Below are 10286 nucleotides of genomic sequence, written 5' to 3'. Positions count from 1 at the left end.
AAAAATACCATAGTCACATGCATCTTTCATGATTTGAAACGGTACTCCATCTACTAGGTACACCAAAGTTGCTGAGCATGTAATGGCATCTTTGAGTTCTTCCCAATTCTTGATGAGCTCTGGTGTCCAAAGATTGGCTATATTTTGATTCATTTTGCCTTTCATGAGATTTCGGAAGTGTTTCGTTATGTGTGCAACCTGAGGTATGTGGTCTTGCATGTAATTTGCTAGACCGACTGTTCGATGTAAGTCACATTTGGCTCTTGGTAAGGGCCAGTCAATCATGCGTTTCTGTTTCTCTGGGTCCGGTTTGAGCCCTTTGGTGGTTACTTTGACTGTCTTGACTGCAAACACACACTTGTTGTGATTTATCCTGAAGTTGGCAGCATTAAGTCTTTTGATGACTTCGCGTACTGTTTTTCTGTGTTCTTCTTCTGTCATACTAGCAATGACTATGTCATCTACATATACTTGTACCCCTTTATTGTCAATGAGGAGGTTGGCCATCACTCTTTGGAATTGTTCTGTTAGCGAGTGCAGTCCAAATGGAGTTGACTTGAATGAGTATTGCACCCCTCTCCATGAAAATGTGAAGAAGTGTTGGCTATTTTCATGTTTTTTAAAGTGGTGGAAGCCTCCTGTTCAGTCCAGTTTGGAGAAGAATTGCGCACCTTGTAGGTTGTGGAGTACTTCTTTTATCTTTGGTAAAACGAATTTGTCTTGTTCATGTTGACAGTTTACTTTTCCTAAGTCTAAACATGTGCGGACCTTTTTTAACAGACCTGTCTGTTCAAATTCTCCTGTGGACAGTAGTGACAGGTTCACCTGTGTGGATGTTGTTCTTTTGATACGTGTCCATCTTTGACTCATTTCTGAACGTTTTCATCTGTTTGTGGTATGTATTTGTGTACAACAAAGTTCACTTTAGCATGACGAATGTTCTTTGCTTTAACCTCTTGACTAGGTATCTCTACCACGGAACCTGGTACATTGCAGAGTACATCTGGCGGGATTTGCCCATTTTGTTCTAACAAGTCTGAGAGTGATTCTCTGAATCCTTCCTGTTCATGTTCAGGGTCTTTTTCATGTGGTGTAAGAAGTGATTCCCATTTGACATCTGTTGGTATTAGTGGGTTGATTATCCCTGCTAAGTATATGCCCAAGTATGGTAGAATGTCCATTCCTAATAGGATTGGTGATTTCTTGTCTGGGAGGTCAAGTACCTCGAAGCAGTTTGAGGTTTTTCTGCCTCCATACTTTATATCACATACTTCTGTGGAGCCTGTGCGTTGTACACTTGCATCTGATTGTGCGAGTTGTATGTATCCAGGTTGTGCTTTTACAGATAAGTATAGTGCAGTTACTGCACTTCGGTCCATACAAGAGCGTTGTGCCCCTGAGTCTACTGGTGCATTGTATGTGGTGCAATTGATTTGTATGTCTCTGTGTAATATTTGGTCTCGTGGATTCGGAAGTAAAGAAATGGGTGTGAAATCAACATCATTCGCATTTATTAACAACGTTTCTTCATCAGTGTGTGCATTCACAATGTCTACCATGTTTATCATGTTAGCCTCCGACTACCAAGCCTTTCATAGATCTTCATCTATCTCTTGCACCTTATTGCCATTGGTAATGGCCAACTGGTCAACATGGGCGATTTAGTTCTGTTGCGCTTCTCGTGCTTCTGCCTTTCGACGGTTGTTTGCCGCTTTGTTGGGGCACTTGCTGAACGCATGTGGTGAGGGGTTTATACCACAGTGTGGGCAAGGTCGTGGTCCTCGCGGTGCTGGGGTGTCAGTGGCCTGTCCTATGGGACGACCTCTGCCTTACCCTCCTGGTGGCCTCCACCCCTTGGTCGGCCTCCCTCTCTTGGTGGTTCCGAGTGGCTCGCGGTTCATGAGCAAGTGCATTTTTTGCACGCTTGGCTTCACGCTTGCGAATAGCTTGTGTTATGATTGCTTGTCTGATCATGTCTTCGGCGAGTTCATGAAATACCTTCTATGAGATGTCAGATAAGTGTCCACTACTACCGTATAGTTCTGTCTTATCCTTGATCAGTTTGTCTGTTTCTGCTTGCAAACCGTACATGACTAGTACTTGGAAACGTGATGCTTTGAGGAGTTGCCAATTGATAGCCTCTCTCTCCGTGCCCTTGTAACGCTTCTCCAACTCAAACATTGTGCGACGCAACCGTGCTGCTCGTACTTCGACAATCATACAAGTGTCATAGAAGTCGTTGAGCCACTTCTCCAGTAGATAGTCTACTGGAATGCGACGTAGGTTGTCAATGATTAATATGTTGTAGTCCTCCACATCTTGCCAAAGCTTTTTGGTACTACGTATATTGTTGAGTGCAGTGCGTGATACTTCGGTTGCATCTGTCCTATGAGCAGTTATTGTACTATTGAGAGGTACTGTATCAATGGCATGTTTGTTCTCGCAAACAAGTCTTTGGCTACAGTTACAAATTCAATTGTATCACGACAATCAACCATGCTGACATATTTGTCTACTGGCCACTTAGGAAACTCACTCATCTTGAGGAGTTTGTTCAGGTCTGGTTCTGAAGCTTTGTCCCCCTCGTGAGATCTAGTTAGAGTTAACTCGCTCATAAAGCCACTGATCGCAATGCACTCATCGTGATCACTTTGTCACAGTACTTCAGAGCTTTATTGTATAGCTCCACTAACCACTCGTCTATTACTGACACTAATCGCTTGGGTTGTTGTTCATGGACTGCTTTGCGCAGTTTGTGAGATGCTCTGATGTCAATGAGATCTTCCGCTGTTTGCGCATACAACTTGTCTACTAGTATGTCTACTATACTATGTAGTAGTTGCTCTTATAGATGTTCTTATCTAAGACTATGTTGTACTTACTCATCGCTGGATCTATTGGAGCTCTTGCTGGTGAACTTATCGTCCATGTGCATTACTCTATCCCCATTGTGTGGGGTAGATGTGCGTGACGATGCTTGCGAAACTGGCATTGTGGTTGCTGTTTCTGGACGTATCCTGGTCGTACGACTTGTGTTGCCTTTAGTCTGTGTTCTGCTTGAGCTCACTTGTGTGCGTAGTCTTCGTCGTGCTGCACGTGTCCTCTGATACGGAGCAGAAATCATTGACTATGCTGTGTGTGGAACATTTATTGTTATGTCAGACTGTGTATACTTCTGAGTACAAGTAGATCTTACATGCCTACGTCAGTTTCAGTAAATTCGATTGATTACCTTTGTTTGTGCTTCCTTGTAGTGTCAAGTAGTGAAGACGTGTGCAGTGGCTTGCCCCTGGCCTGTTCAACTCAGCGTTCTCTGCAATACCTGGGTTTATATTGGGAGTTTTTGGTTTAAGTGGATAAACCTGGGGGTATCTTGATTTATTTGTGTATTTGAGATAAACCTGGTTTCTCGTGTACACTTATTTTGTTGTATATGTGACTTTTGGTTTATGGTTTTTATTATTTTTAATTTATAAAAACGTGTGACAATGTGGTAGTGTCTTTTGCCACTGTACCGAACTTCTTATGTATATATATCTTATTTGTCCCCCTGTTGTAATATGTCACCGTACTGTGATACATGTGTATCGTTTTGGTTTGTGGGTGTACCGAACTTCCTTGATTTAGGTAGTTGTGTGGAGCTTATGGTATTGTATGCACTTTAAGTTCTGTTTATTGTGAGCTACGTTACATCAACTGTTTTTGACTTAGTTAGATAGATACTTCTTGTCTGTGTGTGCACCTGAAGTATCTCTTGGTGTCTGTTATGTCATCTAACTCCCTTTATTTAGGTAGAGGTGTACTTCGTGACTGTGTGTGCACTTGAAGCACTTATTGTGTGTCAAGTATTCTTGTGTATTAGTTGACTTGAAGTCCTTATTTTTGTGTGTCAAGTATTCTTGTGCACGAGTTGATGTTCGCATGTGCGTTTGTGCGGAATGTATTGTTCCGTCTTGTTTGTATTTTTGTGTCTGAGATGGTGTTTCTCTTGTGTTTCGATCACAATGTAAAAAAAATCACAATGTGTCTTGTTTGTGCGGATGATTAGTGTGTCTTTGTGCGAGTCTATTAGTGTTGCAATATTGGAGTCTATCACTCCTTCTTATGAAGTGATTATATTTGGTTCTTAAACGCTAGGTATAGTGTCCCTTCTTATGAAGTGATTATATTTGGTTCTTAAACGCTAGGTATAGTGTCACTTCTTATGTTCCTTTTGGACCCTTGCGATTCAATGCTTGTGCTTCTGATGGTGCTCTACAGTTTTTTTATTTCTGTTGCTCTGTTGAGTTTAGTGAATGTTCGTGTTATCTCTAAAGTTTGATTTTCTTTGTGTGCACTATTGTTGAAGCTTAGTGGAGTGTCTTATGTATAAGATCTCTTGTAGATGGTCCTCAGTGAGAAGTCCTATTTATTCCAATGTCCATGTATTTTGGACCTCAGTGGTGAATTGTTACACAAGTCTTATCGTGAGCGTATTATGAAGTCCAATATCCCTATGTGTTGTCTCCTGTATTCCCAATAAGTTAATATATTGATAGGTGCAACTATACTGAAGGTGGCTATAGATCCTGATTTCATTCAAGATTGTGAGTTACTTGTCTGTTTTTTCTTTGTTGAGGATCTGTTTTGCCTAGGGTTCTTATTTTGTTGCGCTATAGCGATTTGTTTGTGTATTGCGTGTGGTTGTGATAGTCATATTGACTTGTTAATAGAACGTTGAATTGTATGTTTGCGCCTCAATTATTCTTACTGATTTCTAGCCCGATTGCCTCTGTGGTTGTTTCCTTCAGTGATCTTGTGTGTATTCGTGCGTTCAGTAACTTCCGCGGTATGCATTACTAGTTCAAGTTCTACGTGGCTATGTGTTTTGTTTGAGTTTTGTGCCATTCCATGCCTCATTTGAGGTTGTACTTCTAATTCACTCAATGATATTGAGTATTCTTATGTTTCGTATACTTTGATATGCGTGCGCGTACCCCGACTTGTGTGTTTGTATTGTGTACTTCCCTTTAAGCTTTGTATTTATAATCTTATCTCGGATTGATAGACTTCTGTGTGTATTGTCCTCGCACTGGACTAGTGAAGTGCTAGTAATGGATTGAACGTTTGTTTGTTGGGTTTTGTTAGTGCCAACGTGTGTTTTGTTTGTCCGGATTTGTGTTTTGCAATTTAGCCTTATTGATCTTCTGTTGTCTGTTACAACTGGCCCTGTTTTACCTCTGCTGTTGAGGTTATTTGTGCAGAATAGTTGGCTATGCTAGGTTTAGGACTATGCAATAAAGACAGTTATCACTATGACATATTCTTTTTTGAATTATCTCTATTTTCCCAACATCGATGAAATAATCACCTTGACAGGTCCTTGATTTTCTATTTTGGACACCCTAGGTGTGCTTACCTTTGGAGACACTTAGGTTAACTTGCTTTTCTTTTTGTGAAGAGAACTTGTCAAGTTGGACAGAAAATGGTTGTGGTGTTCCTTGCTGCTCCCTCTCGTGCCACTTCTTGGTTGAGAGTTCTTCTTGTTTCTTGTCTTGTTTGCGCAGTGCAATAGTCTTCCCGTCCTCCGTCTTGATATCTTCTGTCAGTGCAACTGGTTGTCCCTGAACTGGCTTCTCGTTTTTTAAATTGGTGTTATTCTTATCTTATGTTAATTCCTATACTATATTCGTGTTCCCTTCTGGCTATGTTTTGACCTACCGTGGTAAGGATATTGTTAAAGTTTGAGAGTAGCTATTAAGCTACGACCAGAAGAAACAATAGACCTCTTCTCAAGTGCGAATCCTACAGCCAGGTAAAAGTCCTAGACTAAAGGACTCGCATTGAGTCTTTATTTGTGTTTAGTATTTTCTACACTAGACTCAAAATTTACTTAAGTGTTTCTCTCGCTCGCGGGAGTCCCGGTATCATCTACCGGTAATCCCGCTATATTTCTGATTATACTATCATCGGAAATATTGGATCCTAGATCCAAAACTCAGTATTTAATAATCCTGGGTTTTGGGTTTAGTATTGGCTTTTCTGATAATCTGGCCCCTGGATGCTACATTATTGCACAGGTGTTAAATCATGTTAATACTACTAAATCTACCACTACGCTGTGTTGTTCCTTACGTAGCTCCGATCCATGAATACGTGATTTAATTAATATGATACAAGATGAACCTATATGTCGAACGTAAAACCAACACGTTCTTGTATCAGGGATTAAAATCTATTAAGAAGGCACTTTGGAAACACACCACTGTTTGTCGCATCGGTCCTACAAGTACCACCAAGTGAAAACCCTCCACCAAATACTTAGCTAAACTAGAGGAGTCGTCTAAAGGGTTTGGACAAAAGCTCAAGACTCGTACATCACATGCACCCAACAAGAATACAGTCGAGGTAATGCTGACTGAAACGGCATTCGATCGTAAAAACATACGTATCACTAGTTCCGAACTCTCATTCGCTCGCTCATTTGATTTTGATGTCCCAGTTGAAGTCACAAGTCAAAGATATAATTGACAAAGCATCCGAAGACGACTTGTGGTCAAAACCAAGTATCACTTAATAAAGAGTGTTAAGTCTGAAATAAGTGAACTCAGTCAGAAGTGCCATTGGAAATGGTGCGCCTGCTATATTTATTAATCACGATCCTAAGTGGAACGAGACTTTCTCTCCCATCGGGTTATGTGAAAATACCCGTCTCTATGGTTTCGTATGAGTCATCACTTTTATCTCATTAAATTCTCTATTCCACTAATCGGTCCGGTCCTCAGGTCCGGTCCTCAATATCCGCCTAGGGTACTTTGTCCACAGACTACACTTTCTACACAAACTCGTTTTATGGATGGGTTTGTAGCTTGACTAACCTCGATGCATTTCGCAAATCTGGCGACTTCCTTCGTATCTTCAATAAGAAATAGAATAAACGTTTACTTAAGAACACATGAGATAAACGGAACGGGTTTCCTCTGGTGACTTCAAACCCTGATGGATCTGAAATTTTTCATTTGCCACCTACTTCTTATGTAGGTGGCCTACGTCTGCTTACCAACAGTGTAGAAAACTCTCCAAAAAACTCTCCAAACTTACTTGCAAATGAATATCAACCTTTGACTACTATCTTACCAAAAAATAAACGTAGGCGCCTACGGTTACTGGACCAAATACTAAACGACATAGAGTACAATATGAGTTTTGAGCTCGTACATACAGGGATAATATTATCTATTTCAAAAGAGATAAGTTACAATGTATGTACATATGGTATGGCTCTCACAACCGTTGCAGTGGTTTGGAGGAAGATCGATGGGAAGAAGTGGTCAGTAAATTCCCGTTTGAAGCTTGGGTCAGAGTCGACGATGGAAGATATGCGCTGGGTCAATTCAGGCCGGGGCTGACAACAAACGGACTCTATCGAGTGTGTGACGTATTCGCTGGCTGGCCTACTGAGTAGCGTAATCACCTTTGTAGTACGGATCGGGTCTACACCGTGTAGTGCCGTGGAACATGTAGGCACGTACTTAATCGATAAGCTATGACCGAGCCATATGTCTTCAATAAATCACTCGGTGTGCATGTATGTACGCGCATATTCATCGTATTGTTTACATAGAACTTAAAAAATATATTCACTTGGTCACTTCACCTGTCCTAACCTGTGTTAAAATACAATTTTTATAGATATTTAATATTGTGAGATATAGGATTCACAATACATCATGTGTGGAACAGTTTATAGGCTCTCTCTCTCTCTCTCTCTCTAGAGTAGAGTGTAAGTTTCGGTCTATTAACGCCTTAGAGTAATTAAACGCTTAGGTTAAGTCTAAGTATAGTTAAATTTGAAATAGATAAACGAAATGAGTCTTTTAGTAAAGTTAGGTATGCCTCGTGAAAACAGCAATACTCTGAGGGATTGTGAGGCTGAGACATTGCCTATATATAATCCTCTCAGTACAGTTTTCACCGAAGGGATTTTGTTTAGTGTTTCGTTGTCGCTCTATTAGAAACTATTGTATGTTTCGTTGGGGCGAATCCGAGAGACTCATAAAATCCTATCTTTAGAAGAAAAAAAGAAGAAAAAAAAGAAAAAAACTCTTGATGTCCATAGTTATTGCATTAACCAATAACTTGCCACTTATCAAGAATTACCGACTTAGCCTTCATCAGACTGTCACATCTGGTTGGCTGAACGGAGGTTAAACTAAGTGGCGCTAATAGTCCCTAGAAACCTATATTCGGTTGAGCAATCTCGCTACCGAAGTATTCAGATATAAATAGATTTGGAAGTTAACATAGTTATATTAATAGAACTAGTCCAAATCATATCTTTAGCCTTACAATCTGGCCTTTTAATGGCATTATCCAAATATCTGATATGTAAAATGGAAAGTGTATTTCATTAATAAAAACCGTTGAGAACCATTTTAGGAAACTTAAATTCCTCGTACTATTAAGAGTACGTTTATAGTTTACGTACTGCTTAAGAGTACGTTTATAACATAAAGTCTAATGTGGAGGCCCGGCTATTACAAGAGTAGAGAGAGAGAGAGAGAGAGGAAGAACTCGGACAACCAAAGGGGGTGGTTTACCTGATCTCATACAAATCATGCTCGTCCTTAGGAAATCGAACGTAATATTCGAACTTCGATCCCCTATATTTCACAGGGATAATATTATTTATTAAAAAAGATAAGTTACAATGTATGTATGTTACAATGTATGTACATATGATGGTATGGCTCTCATAGCCGTTGTAGTGGTTCGGGAAAGATCGATGGGAAGACACAAGTGGTCAGTAAAGTTTGAAGCTTAGGCCAAGTGAGTCGACGATGGAGGATATGCGCTGGGTCAATTCGGGCCGGTGCTGACAAAAAACTGACACCATCGAGTGTGTCATGTATTCGCTTGCCGACCTACTAAGTAGTGTAGACACCTATATGGTACGGATCGAGTCTGCGCCGTGTAGTGCCGTGGAATGGGCTAGTGCAGAGTACAAAATACCGAGTAGGACCAGGGTATTCGTCACAATTCGGTTGAGGAGCAAGGATGGGGGTGAGCCAATCCCGTATCAGACCACCAATGAACTCGGTATGTGCTGGCTGACCTGGATCGGAAGTATCATAGGCGGAACCAACAAGCGCGATGACTGGGTTTGGAACAAAATTTGGAAGTAGTACGTCAACAGCGTGATTAGCCGAGATATGGGAAACATATGTTGATGTGTCAGAGACGGATGAGGGTTCGGTGGCTCTTCTACGTGCTGGGGAAAAGACCCAAGGTGTTCGTGGAGGGTCCAGGTACCGTGGAAGTCGTGGCACTCCTGTATTTGTTGAACAAGGTCAGAGCCAATAAGCGGCAGTTTTGGGCCTACCAGGATGCGTCGAATCAATTGTAGGATGCAAGTAAAGTGGCTGGTGGTGAATTTGTGGCTACCGGGGCAGACAGGTCAGAGGCCAAAGAGACGACCGTCAGTGCGGTAGTCGAGCAATATGAACATGTACGTATTCGTTACAATCATAGCATAGAGCCGGATTGGTAGGCTCGAAGCAGCGGTTGAATCTGTCGTGTCTGGCTTTGTCTCGGGTTGAGGTTGGTGGTTTACCCATAACCGGTTGATATGAGTAATCATTGCGCCGGGCCGTTGCCGCGACCTCATTGTTGGACCAGCGTTTTGTTGAAGTCTTCCTAATTACGTTACAGCGTTGGCGGAGGGCTACATCACGCCCGCTCATGGTTTTGTGTACAGTTAACAGGTGAGCATAGATACTGTACGGAAAGCGCGGTTATGGTTTGTCGTGGGCCCAGGCGGGCTGCGCCAGAGGGGTGAGTGAATTTGTGCTGGCCATTGAGTCGAGTTCTATTCCCAGGCAACCTCCGAGGTAGTCTGTGAATAGTCACGCGGGGAGCAGGCCACAAAAATTGTAAGATTCGGTCTAGCAAGGCGACATTAACGCTTTAGAGCAATTAAACGAAATGAGTCTTTTGGTAAAGTTAGGTATGCCTCGTGAAAACAGCAATACTCTGAGGGATTGTGAGGCTGAGACATTGCCTATATATAAACCTCTCAATACTGTTTTCGCCGAAGGGATTTTATTTATCTTTTCGTTGTTCGATCGAATTCGAAAGACTCTTAAAATCCTACCTTTCGAGAAAAAAATAGTAAAAGAAAAAGAAAATACTCATGATGTCTTCAGCCTCACAATCTCTCAGAGTATTGCTGTTTTCACAAGGCATACCTAACTTTACCAAACGACTCATTTCGTTTATTTATTTCGAATTGCACGATACTTAGATTT

This window comes from Sphaeroforma arctica, assembly GCF_001186125.1.
Source record: "Sphaeroforma arctica JP610 unplaced genomic scaffold supercont1.482, whole genome shotgun sequence".
Lineage (NCBI taxonomy): Eukaryota > Ichthyosporea > Ichthyophonida > Sphaeroforma > Sphaeroforma arctica.
Note: the sequence above shows the minus strand (reverse complement) of the source record.